We start from the raw sequence: 12,978 nt of genomic DNA on the forward strand, positions 1-12,978 counted from the left end.
TTCCCTGGCCTGGCGAATCTTCACGCAGAAAGTTAACCCTAGCTCCTCAGAACCCATCCTCGCTGGAGTGGCCTCTGTTTTGTTTTTTTTGTTTTTTGTTTTGTTTTTCTCTCACAATGTTTTTTTCTAACCTCTAAACCAGCAGTCGGACATTTCCCGAGGGGTCCCGGATTGCAAGTGACTATGTCATAGCTTATAAACTGCTACATCCCACACACAGTTAAACAAGGAAGGTGGCTTCTGCAATATTTGAAAAAGAGATCTGTGGCTGTTTAGTCCTAATTAATCAGAAGAACCTCCAAACGGTCCACATTCTGTTTATTCTACATGGGGATGAACATGCATTCCTATATATTGTGAACAGTCTCTTAGATTTAAAAATTAAAAACTGGCAAGGCTACTCTAACACTGAAAAAACAGGATGGTGCAGTGATGACATGCATGGACTGTGGCTTGCACATTTTGTGGTCAGCCCTGATTCTGACACTTATAACTGTGTGACAAAGCCAATTACTTAACTTCTCTCTGGTTCAGTTTTTCCACCTATAAGATGGGGAAAATGGTTCTACTGTCTCAGAAGGATCATGTTATGTACTACTTTTTATAATCAGGGCAAAAAAAAATGTAGCTGCCCATACAATAGCAAGAAGCCTTTCACCTGTATGAAAAATATGGTCACTGGTGCATGCAGCATCCCAGATCGCAAGAGGGATGTCTGACTGCTGGTTTGGGCCCAATTCCTGTGGTCCTAAATCAGCAGTTGGACATCCCCCGAGGGGTCCTGGATTGCAAAAGGGCACAGGCCAGGCTGAGCGACCACCCCTCCTCACCCCGCCATGTATGAATTTTGTGCACTGGGCCTCTAGTATGTTCATGTTGACCAATGTCAGCCCAATCAATTTAATAAATAAAAAAATTTAAAAAGTACTTTCCCAAATGTTTTTCTTTGATGCTTAGTTCTTTGCTCTCCGTTTCAATTGTAACCAGCATAATCTCAATAACTTTTTTCATTTCAAGCCATTTCATTCTATTATTTACACTTTAATGCTTTGATGCTGCCATGAAAGTTGTATAGACTAATTTTTTAAAGTACTACAAAAGTGAATGAGAAACATCTACACTAATAAAAGAGAAACAGGCAAATTGACTGTACCTCCGCTATGCCCACAAGCCACGCCCACCAGCCAATCAGGAGCGAGTATGCAAATTAACCCAACCAAGATGGCTGTGGCCACAGAGTGAGCAGGAGGCTTGGGTTTCCCCAGCAATGGAGGAAGTCAAGCTTCCTGCCCACTCTGGCTGGCCCTGGCCTCCACTCAAGGCTACAAAGTTTCAAATATAGAAGATAAATAAATCCCAACAAAAATGGCAGCAGCCACAGAGCTGGAGAGAGCAGGAAGCTTGAGTTGCCCCCGGCGATGGGGGAAGCCAAGCTTCCCACATCCCTGGTCAACCCTGGCCTCCGCTCAAGGCTACAAAGTTTCAATTATAGAAGATAAATAAATCACAGATACCAGGGCCTCCGCTTGGGTCGCCGGAGGGCGTGGCTTGCCTGCAAACCACCACAGGCCCCTCGCCCAAGCTGCCCCACACCACAAGGGAACCCACATCCTGATCCGGGAAACCCTTCATGGCAAACCAGCCGGCCCCCTCCCAGGCACCAGGCCTCTATCCTATCTAATAAAAGAGTAATATGCAAATTGACTGTCACTCCAACACACAAGATCGCTGCTCCCATGTGGTCAAAGATGGCTGCCCCCATGTGGACACAAGATGGCTGCCACAAGATGGCCAGCAGGTGAGGGCAGTTGGGAGGGACCAGGCCTGCAAGGGAGGGCAGTTGTGGGTGATCAAGCCTGCAGAGGAGGGCTGTTAGGGGTGACCAGGCCAGCAGAGGAGGGAAGTTGGGGCTACTGGGCCTGCAGGGAAGTGCAGTTGTGGGGGACCCAGGTCTGCAAGGGAGGGCAGTTAGGGGTGACCAGGCCTGCAGGGGAGGGGAGTTAGGGGCAATCAGGCTGGCAGGTTAGCAGTTAGGCATCAATCAGGCTGGTTAGGGGGTGATCAGGCTGGCAGGCAGAAGCGGTTAGGGGCAATCAGGAAGGCAGGCAGGCGAGCCATTGGGAGCCAGCAGTCCTGGATTGTGAGAGGGATGTCCGACTGCCCATTTAGGCCCATCCTACCGAAATCAGGCCTAAATGGGCAATCAGACATCCCTCGAGGGGTCCCAGATTGGAGAGGGTGCAGGCTGGGCTGAGGGACAACCCCCCCACACCCATGCACGAATTTCGTGCATTGGGCCTCTAGTATCTTATAAAGTCAGAATGCGATAGTATGGCTCCATATTTTCAGATCTCCTTAAATATGATGAGCCCATGGGACTTATGAAACACATAATAAAAGTAGCCTCATTTGAAACTTTTGGCGCCTATGCTGGCTCATCTTATGGGCAGTTAAAAGTGTCCATTTTCAATGAATAAGTTTAAAGTAGATCTTGGCATCACAGCATCTGAAAGAGCATCCTCCTTGTTAAGGTGACTAAAGATAAGCTTCATACTACTAAAAGCTATAGCTAAAGGTTTGTCAGGTGGGAAATGAGTGAGGCAAGGTGTGTAAAAATTCACCCTGATGCCCTGCCAGTAGTGAGTGTTTTTATTTACTTCTACTACAAAAATTTTCTGATAATGCTGTCTTTTGTTGTTTTTGAGCCTCTGACAAACCTCCAACAGTCTTTATACTTAATTTTCCAGTAAGTATAGGACCAATTGGGCTCAGCACATAATTTCCTTCAGTGATGGGGTGGAATTGAAGCTTCTGTTGAGGCATCTCATTTCCAGCTTATTGTTCAACCCATTAAGTGCCATTTCCTTTACAGTTAGAGATACTCTTCTGAATTGTTCTAATCTGATTATTTATTCCATTGGACTAATATGTGTATTCTTTTGTGAAAGTTATGCATGACATAAATATTTTTACTGTGATTAAAATTGTTAGCCTTCACTTTTACTACAAATTAGTATATACACTATAAATAATTTGCCTGTCTCCTACCTTTCTGGTTCAGATAGGGATATAACAAGAAGGCATTATAAATTAGAATAAAAGTTAGGAGGAGGATGATACTTTCCTCTAAAATCTATATGCAATAGATAAACTTACTTTGTGGATCTAGAGACCAGACTTTGAAAAATACTTTTATAAGTCAAATGAAGTGTTGAATTGAAATTCTCTTGATCACTTGCTTTTCTATTCCATGTATTTTATCATTTTATATTTACTCAGTCCTATCTCTTTAACTGGATGCTGGCATCCTTGATAATGAATGTCAGGAAAACATCAAAGCCCACATATCATCAGTCATTTCCACCTTAGCCCTCCACAGGTCTTTCTTCATCCTTTCAACATGTATTCACATACCCCTTTAACTCCATAGTTGGGCATTATCCTCCTGATGAATTTCTTTTAGAAAAAACTATTCTGGATTGACACAAGAACTCAAACTCTTTTTAAGATCAATATCTAATGTTTTCCTCCTTTTATTTTACGTAAAATAATGGATAAAAGACACATGGCCATTTCACATTTTCTTCTCTCAACTATTACACATGGATTGGAATTGACCAATGACTAGTATGGGTCCCCTGAATGGGTCTCCACCTACTTTTTTCCCCCAGGGAGGAGTATTAAATTCTTTCCCAAAAGAGGGGTATTGAATTCTTGATTTATCTCTTTTTTTTCTGCTTCTACACTTGAACACAGGTTGCCTTAGTCAAATAGTTGCATAGAGAAGCAAACCTATCATCCATGTACAATAATCTTGCTGATCCTTGGGCCTTTTCTCAATAGTATGCAGTTTGTGTGAACCACAGAGCCTTCAAAACACATGGTACTATGATATCCTATATAATAAAACCCTAATATGCAAATTGAACAAACAGCGGAATGACCGGTCACTATGATGTGCACTGACAACCAGGAGGCAGATGCTCAATGCAGGAACTGCCCCCTGGTGGTCAGTGCGCTCCCACAGGGGGAGCACCACTCAGCCAGAAGCCAGGCTGATGGCTGGCAAGCGCAGCTGCTGCTGCGGCAGCAGGAACCTCTCCTGACTCCGTGGCAACGCTATCAAGTGGTGGTAGCAGGCGCAGCCAGAGACTGGCAGGACACAGCCACCAGGCCTGGCTGAGCATTGATTTGGCCATGTGACTGATGTTCATGTCCAGTTACACTGACTGTTCACATTTGTAGGGAAGCAGGGCAGCCCACTCCTGCCGCACACCTCACCTTCTAGGCTAAGAAAGGCCTGCTGATCTCTGTGTTTCTCCTCCCATCCAGAATCAAAACCTCTTGGGGATGAATGATCCCAGACATAGCCCCAACACGGGCTTGGTGTCACTGTCACAGACATTCCCAGTTATTACAGCCCGTTCCTCAGCCTGCAGTGCCCTACTCCACTCACAGCCACTCCTTACCTATCACCCCTGAAGACCACCTTATGTTATCCTACTTGAAATGTGAGCAAGATCTCAAATGCCCACCTCTCCTTTTTTTTTTTTTTTCCATAGCTCCCTTGCCCTATCTTTCTTCCTCTTAAAACCTTGCATTTTAAATATATATATTTGATTGATTTCGGAGATGGAAATAGAGATAGAAATATCAATGATGATAGAGAATCATTGATCAGCTGCCTCCTGCATGTTCCAAACTAGGGATCGAAACCTCCCACGGTCCCTCCCGTTGGCCGGCAGGCCCTGATTGGTGGTGAGGGAGGGCGGGGGAAGGTGGGGAGGAGTGGAACCTGATTGGTCCTGATCGCTGGCTAGGCCTAGGGACCCTACCCGTGCATGAATTTTGTGCACTCAGCCTCTTAGCAATAAATAATTATGAATGCTATAAATTACTGAAAATTTTAATAAGACTAATGGTTTTCCATGCCTTCTCCCTTAAACCTCAAAACTCTACAAGGCAGTTATCACTATATTTTTCAACAAGAAAAGTGAACATTAGAAATTTCAATAGTTTACTCAAGATCCTCAGTTAGTAATGGCAGTGCTTGCACTATGAGGACTCATTTCAAACTCCATCATGTTACTAACTCCTCCATGTGCAAGTCACCAGGATAGTTTAAAATATAGAATTACTTGGATAAGAAAATATAATTTGGCTGTGGGAAGCTAGTTGCAGTAGATGTTATGTTATTTTGTAACTAATAATAATAATCCTATCTAGTAAAGAAGGAATATACTATTTGACCCTCACACCATTGCAAAGAAGGTGGCGCCCACAGCCAATAAGGAGGGAATATACTAATTGACTGCCCGCCCTCAAAGATGGTGGAGCCCACAGCCACAAGATGGTGGCGTCCAGTCCCATTAGCCCCACAGGGGTGGCTCTGCACACCTGCCTCCAGAGTCCCCCAGCCCCCTCAGCCCCCCCAGCTGCCCAGGGCTGACTCCAGGCATAGGCAAGCCACGGATGGTGGCTGCCCAGCCAACGTTTGAGGAACAGGCAAGCCTCAGATGTCAGCTGCCCAGCCACCCACGGCCACCTGAGGCTCAGGTAACCAGGGCCAGCTGAGGCTTGCAGTGGCAGCAGCAGAGGTGTGATGGGGCATCGCCTTCCCCTGGTCGCCTCCTGTCCCTGAGGGCTCCTGGACTGTGAGAGGGGGCAGGACAGGCTCAGGGACCCCTCCTCCAGTGCATGAATTTTCATGCACTGGGACTCTAGTAGTAATAATAAAGGTCAATAACATTTATTGTGTGCTAACTGTATTCCAGGCTTTGTTTTTTCCATGACTTTTCTCGCTTGATCTTCAGAACAATAGTTTATCCCCATTTTACAAATGTGGAAAATGTGACTCAGAATGTTAAATGAATTAGCCCAGGGTCCTATGTTCCCTAGTATCTAAGTGAGTCACAATGGCACACCACTCTGGAAACATGTAAGGGAAAATAACAGAAGTTCTGACCAGCCAACAAGAAAAGCTTAGTTCTAGGCCTGGCTATGGCACTAATTATGTCTAAGCTTGTACTTGTACAGTGCTTCATAGGTTCAATGATTTTCATGCTTTTTATGTGCTTTTAATCAGGCTACTTTCTGACCCTATCCCAGTTTTGTAAACTTCCTTTGCCTCAATTTTCTTATTTATAAAATAAGGTGGTTAGCCCTAACCAGTTTGGCTCAGTGGATAGAGCGTCGGCCTGCGGACTGAAGGGTCCCGGGTTCGATTCCGGTCAAGGGCATGTACCTTGGTTGCGGGCGCACCCCCAGTGGGAGGTGTGCGGGAGGCAGCTGATCGATGTTTCTCTCTCATCGATGTTTCTGACTCTCTCTCTCTCCCTTCCTCTCTGTAAGAAATCAATAAAATATATTTAAAAAAATAAATAAATAAGGTGGTTAGATAATAGATGATTATCATGCTCCTAGCTCCAACATTCTCTAATTATATGAATTAGAGGCAATCATATGCATTTTGTTCACAATTCTAAATTTTTACTTTCACTTCTAGATGAGCAGAAAATGACATTCTTATTTTGTTTTATATTTCACTTACACTAATTTTCTGTAAATTTTTAATTAAGAAAATAAGGGTGCTTATAAAAATAGTATAAAATTATAAAATATTCTCATCCTCCCCTTTTCATACTCAGAATAAATAAATCTTAACTTTTTATAGATTTTTTAAGAAATAAATCCTGTGTAACAAAATCAATTTCCATACTTTCCCATAGACACCCAGACTTACTTATATCAAAGGGGTTAGTAAGACAGAAAAATACCCTGGAATAGTGTTATATATGTGTGTTTTTTGGCTGTGTGTGTTCATATTTGGAAGAAAAAGTAAACAACAAAACCTAATCAAGTTTAGTCACTAAGAACATGATGAAATGGGCAAAAAAAAAAAAAAAAAAAAAAAATGGCTTCAGTGTCTTCTGCCGTTTTATGGGTGTGCTCAGAGCCATGTGAAAGTGAGGCAGTGGAAGCTCCTGATCGGTCTGCAGCCCAGTCTGCTCAGTGGGTCATGTGAAAGCAGCATAGTGGCCAAGAGCCAGTATCCTGGAGCCAGGCTTTCTGGACTTGAATGCCAATGCTGACACTTAATACCGTGTGCTTGCTCTTAGGCAAGTTACTGTTTTGTTTTGTTTTTCTCAGTTTCTCCATTTGTAAGGTTGTTTTAAGTATTAAGTAAATTAATATTTGTTAATATTTTCAAACCATGCCTAGAATATGGCAAGCATTATATAAGAATCTAAAAATAAACAGTGAAGAACCTTACGGTCATTTTTGTTCAGTTTTTTTCTGAATGCCTATCATGGACCTTGGCAGATTTCAATTTCTCAGTTAATATTTTTGAATGAACAATACTTACGTATTTTCATTGTTAGAGATTACTCCATGAATAGTTTTATTTTTCCTAGTTGGATAGCTCTAGATCAGCAAGTTTCAACCTTTTTCATCTCATGGCATACATAAACTAATTACTAATATTCTGTGGTATTGCATCTTACATTTAAGTAGTTTATCCATTTTGAGTTTATTTTTGTGTATGGTGTAAGTTGGTAGTCTAGTTTCATGTTTTTGCATGTATCTGTCCAATTTTCCCAACACCATTTATTGAAGAGACTGTCTTCACTCCATTGTATGCTCTTGCCTCCTTTGTCAAATATTAATTGAGCATAGTGATTTGGGTCTATTTCTGGGTTCTCTATTCTATTCCATTGATCTACATGTCTATTCTTGTGCCAGCACCAGGCAGTTTTTAGAACAGTGGCTTTGTAATACAGCTTGATATCTGGTATTGAGATCCTTCCTACTTTTTCTTCTTTCTCAGGATTGCTGCAGCTATCAAACAAACAAACCCCAAATAGTCACAGAAATCTTGAGAATGAAGAATAAAGTGTGAGGGATCACAATACTGGATACCAAAATATACTACAAAGTTTTATAATCAAAACAACCTGACACTGGCACAAGAACAGACATACAGATCAATAGAACAGAACAGAGAACTCAGAAATCAACCCAAGCCACTCAATTAATATGTAACAATGGAGGCAAGAACATACAATGGAGTCAAGACAGTCTCTTCAATAAATGGTTTTGGGGAAATTGTACAGTTACATGCAAAAAAACCCAATGCAACTAGACCACCAACTTACACCATACACAAAAATAAACTCAAAATGGATAAATTAAATGTAAGTCGTGAAACCATAAAAATCCTAGAAGAAACCATAGGCAGCAAAATATTAGACATCTCACATAGCAAAATTTTCACTGATACAATGCCTACGGCAAGAGAAACAAAGGAAAAAATAAACAAATGAGACTACATCAAAATAAAAAGCTTCTTCACAGAAAAGAAACCATCATCAAAATGAAAAGGGAACACAGTGTTTGGGAGCACATGTTTGCTAATGATATATCTGATAAAGGGTTAATCTCCAAAGTATATTAAGTACTCATACAACTGAACAAAAAGAAGACAAATAATCAATTAAAAAATGGGCAATGGACTCTTCTCCAAAGTGGACATACACTTGGCCTAGAGACATATAAAAATGCTCAAAGTCACTAATCATAAGAGAGATGGAAATTAACACTGCAATGAGGTACCATCTTGCACCTGTCAGATTGGCTACCATCAATAAATCAACAAAGAACAAGTGCTGGTGAGGATGTGGAGAAATGGGAACCCTAGTGAACTGTTGGTGGGAATGCAGACTAATATGATCAGCATGAAGAAGAGTGTGGAGTTTCCTTAGAAAATTCAAAATTCAACTGCCATTTGATCCAGTGTTCCCACTTCTTGGAATATATCCTAAGAATCTCAAAACACCAATCAGAAACATTATATGCACCCCTATGTTCATAGCAGAGCAATTTACAATAGATAAGATCTGGAAATAGCCCAAGTGCCCATCAGTAGATAAGTGGATAAAAAAGAAGAATCTTTTTACCATTGAGACAACATGGAGGGACCTAGAAAGTATTATGCTAAGCAAACCAAGGTAGTCAGAGAAAGGCAAGTATCATGTGATGTCACTTATATCTGGATTCTAGTGATCGAAATAAACTGATGAACAAAATAGGGCCAGAGGCATGAAAGTATGACACAGACTGATGGATCTCAGAGTTGAAGGGGGAGACAGGAGGTCAGATTAACCAAAAGAACTTATATGCATATATGCATAACCCATGGTTACAGACATTAGTGTGTTAAAGGCGAACAAAATAGGGCCAGAGGCATGAAAGTATGACACAGACTGATGGATCTCAGAGTTGAAGGGGGAGACAGGAGGTCAGATTAACCAAAAGAACTTATATGCATATATGCATAACCCATGGTTACAGACATTAGTGTGTTAAAGGCCTGGGGAGGGCCAGGAACCTGGTGAATGGGGTTATGAGATAAAATGAGGGACATCTGTAATATTCTCAACAATAAAGATAAATAAGAATTAAAAGATTATTTCTTATGCAAGGCAACACAAGAGGAATTAAATGATTGCTCACTATAGTATATCTTTCTGTAAGACCCAGCTTTCTTTTTTTTTAAATTTCTTTATTGATTAAGGTATCACATATTTGTCCTCATCCCCCCATTCCCATCCCAAACCCCTCCCCACGCATGCCCCCACCCCCCTGTTGTCCGTGACCACTGGTTAGGCTTATATGCATGCATACAAATCCTTTGGTGGATCTCTTCCCCTTACCCCCACCCTCCCCTACCTTCCCTCTGAGGTTTGACAGTCTGATCGATGCTTCCCTGTCTCCGGGTCTGTTTTTGTTCATCAGTTTATGTTGTTCATTATTTCCCCTAGTTGAGTGAGATCATGTGATACTAGAAATACACTTATAAGAACCGAAAATGAGACAAGCAATAGACCCAGCTTTCTGAACTATGTTTTATTTGGAGAAATCCTATCTAATAAAAGGGTAATATGAAAATTAACCATCACTCCTACACAAATATGGTGGTGCCCAGTCCCCTCAGGTCTGCCGAAGTCCCCAGTCCTTTCAGCCCAAACTGATTACTATGGCAAGTGGACAGAGAAGGTTTTCAGCAAGTGTGAGAAGCAAGTGTAAGAAGCAAGCCTTGGTGGGATAGAGGGAGACCTGGCAGGATCAGGGCCTCTGCCATCCCGGGAGGCCCTCAGAGTTCGGTTCTGAAACCACAGAGACCCGCTCCACCGCACTGGGGAGGAAGCATTGCTGCTGCCCACCCAGCGCCAGGTCCCTGGTTAAGGAAGCTGGTCCAAGTTGCAGCCACGAGGCCTGGTGGGGCTGTCCCACCCTGGACCATCCTGGCTGAGTTCTGGCAGGGGCAGCCAGCACCTCCGGGATCACTGCCCCCGGGCCGCCTGTGGACACCAGTGGAGTGGGCCGGGTTGAACATTTTAATGAAAAGGGGACGCCTGTGCCCCGCCCCACCGTGCCCCATCCCTGGCGAGGAGAGGGCAGCGGGATCGGGGATGCAGCTTCAGGACCCTGTTAGGAGGCACCGGGGCTCAGGAGGGCCTGGGAGCAACCTGCAGGCCACTACAAAGAAGAGGTGCTGAACCGCCAGGACACCAGACAGCTGGCTGCTGGAGGCATGCAAAGGTGCAGATGAGGTGGCTCTCGCCTGTGCTGAGCTCGAAAAAGCACATCGACAGCCTGATGGACAAAATCACCTTTCTGAAGAAGGTGCGTGAAGAGAAGATCGCGGAGCTGCAGGTGCAGATCCAGTATGCTCAGATCTCTGTGGAGATGGACGTGTTCTCCAAGCCTGACCTCTCCACCATGGACATCCACTCCCAGTAGGAGAAGCTGGCTGCCAAGAACAGGCAGAATACAGAAGAATGGTCCAAGAGCCGCTTCACCTTGCTGACCTAGAGCGCTGCCAAGGAAGAGGTGTCAGAGAGCCACTGCCTGCTCAAGGCCAAGACCCTGGAGATTGAAGCATGCCAGGGCATGAACGAAGCGCTGGAAAAGCAGCTGCAAGAGCTGGAGGATAAGCAGAACACCGACATTAGTGCTATGCAGGACACAATCAACAAATTAGAAAATGGGTTGAGAACTACAAAGAGTGAAATGGCATGATATTTAAAAGAATACCAGAACCTCCTCAATGTGAAGATGGCTTTGGACATTGACATTGCAGCTTACAGGAAACTCTTGGAAGGTGAGGAGAACCGGCTCAGTTTCACCAGCTTGGGAAGCATAGCCAAGGGCTACTCCCAGAGTTCCCAAGTCTTTGGCCGATCTGCCTACAGTGGTTTATGGACCAGCTCCTACTTGATGTCCACTCACTCCTTCCCTTCTTAATACTCCAGCCACGTCCAGGAGGAGCAGATCAAGGGGGAGGAGACTATCGAGGCTGCAAAAGCCAAGGAAGCTAAGGATGAACCCCCCTCTGAAGGAGAAGCTGAAGAGGAGGAGAAGGAGAAGGAAGAGGCTGAGGAAGAGGAAGGAGAGGAAGAGGAAGGAGAGGAAGAGGAAGAAGGTGCCAAGAAATAATTTGAGGATGCAAAGGAGGAATAAGGAGGTGAAGGTGAAAGAGAAGATGCCCAAGAAGCTGAGGACGAGAAGAAAGATGAAGGTGCTGAGGAGGAGCAAGCAACCAAGAAGAAAGTTTGAGCCCCCCTTTCCTTAATTATTTCAGGAATAATCCTCATGAAACCAGGTCAACCCCGTCACCAACCAAGCAGTTGAGTTCCCGATACTATATGAATTAAGAAGTCAATATATGTAACATTCTGAGGTGACTGGGGTTGGACATTAAATGTTGTGCTATGACTTTTCTCCTTATGCAGGGTATCTGTTTGCTTGCAGAGTGGCTTCCAGGCTTGCTGCCAGCCTGTGCATGGTCCATGCTTATGAGTTCAGGGTCTATGACAATGTGAATAATTCAGATGTTTACAATAAAAACACATGGATACATGAATTCACTAATGTTAATGTTAAACTTCATGGAAAAAATAGTCCTTTGAATCTTTGGTGGTTAGAAATTAAAGTCCTCAAATCATGTGCAATAAATAGTAAATAAAGTTACACTGAATTACAAAAAAAAAAAAAAAAAAAAAAAAATACATCAGGGGCCAGTTCAAAGAACTGGGGAACCATTCCCAAAACAGGAAGGGAAGGGAAGTCACAGGGTGTATATTATTTCTACCAATTATATTATTTCCTACTACTTACAACATATACAATGTAATGTATTAGATGCCTTCCTATTGCATGAAGTACGTATTCTCATAGAGTAATACTGGTAGATATGTTATAGTTATGGTGGTATGTCATAGCCTATCTATACTAATAAAAGGGTAATATGCTAATTAGACCATGAGACCTTCCAGATGTCCTTCTGGACAAAGCTATGGTGGCGGGGCTGAGGCAGAGGCGGTTAGGGGTGATCAGGCCAGGAGGGGAGGGCTGTTGCAGGTAATCAGGCTGGCAGGGGAGGCAGTTGGGAGCGAGCAGGCTGGCAGAGGGGCCAGTTGGGAGTGAGCAGGCCGACGGGGGGGTGCAGTTAGGGGCAAGCAGGCCAGCAGGCAGAGTGGTTAGGGGTGATCAAACAGGCAGGCAGGTGAGTGGTTAGGAGCCAGCGGTCCCGGATTGCAAGGGGTTTGTCTGACTGCCGGTTTAGGCCCGATCCCACACCAGCAGTTGGACATCCCTCAAGGAGTCCCAGATTGGAGAGGGTGTAGGCTGGGCTGAGGGATTCCGCCCCCCCCCCCCCCCCCGCCATGCACGAATTTCATAAACGCAAACTTATGTTGAAATATATGCTACTGATTCAGACACATTTAATACATTTATTTGGAAAGGGAAGAAAATACAATGTGACTCTACCAGTAAAAGAAGAAAACTGTGGCTAATGCGTGAATATACCCCCTCCCCCGAGAGAGAGAGAGAGAGAGAGAGAGAGAGAGAGAGAGAGAGAGAGAGGAAGTTAGAGGTTTTTTTTAAAGGGTTATTTTTCAAGAGAAGGGTCTT

At 43.7% G+C, this 12,978-nt stretch overlaps 1 pseudogene across 1 annotated transcript in view; it reads right to left on the bottom strand.

Annotated features, from left to right (window-relative positions):
- Positions 1–10,539: 10,539 nt before the first annotated feature.
- Positions 10,540–12,978, bottom strand: part of LOC308241178 (nuclear prelamin A recognition factor-like) — a 98,382-nt pseudogene continuing 95,943 nt past the window's right edge. The window contains exon 3 of the transcript in view: positions 10,540–10,813. The product of the transcript in view is annotated as a nuclear prelamin A recognition factor-like (transcript). The remainder of the gene's footprint in view (positions 10,814–12,978) is intronic.

The sequence above is a fragment of the Plecotus auritus genome (genome assembly GCF_963455305.1).
Source record: "Plecotus auritus genome assembly, chromosome: 2".
In the NCBI taxonomy this organism is placed as follows: domain Eukaryota; kingdom Metazoa; phylum Chordata; class Mammalia; order Chiroptera; family Vespertilionidae; genus Plecotus; species Plecotus auritus.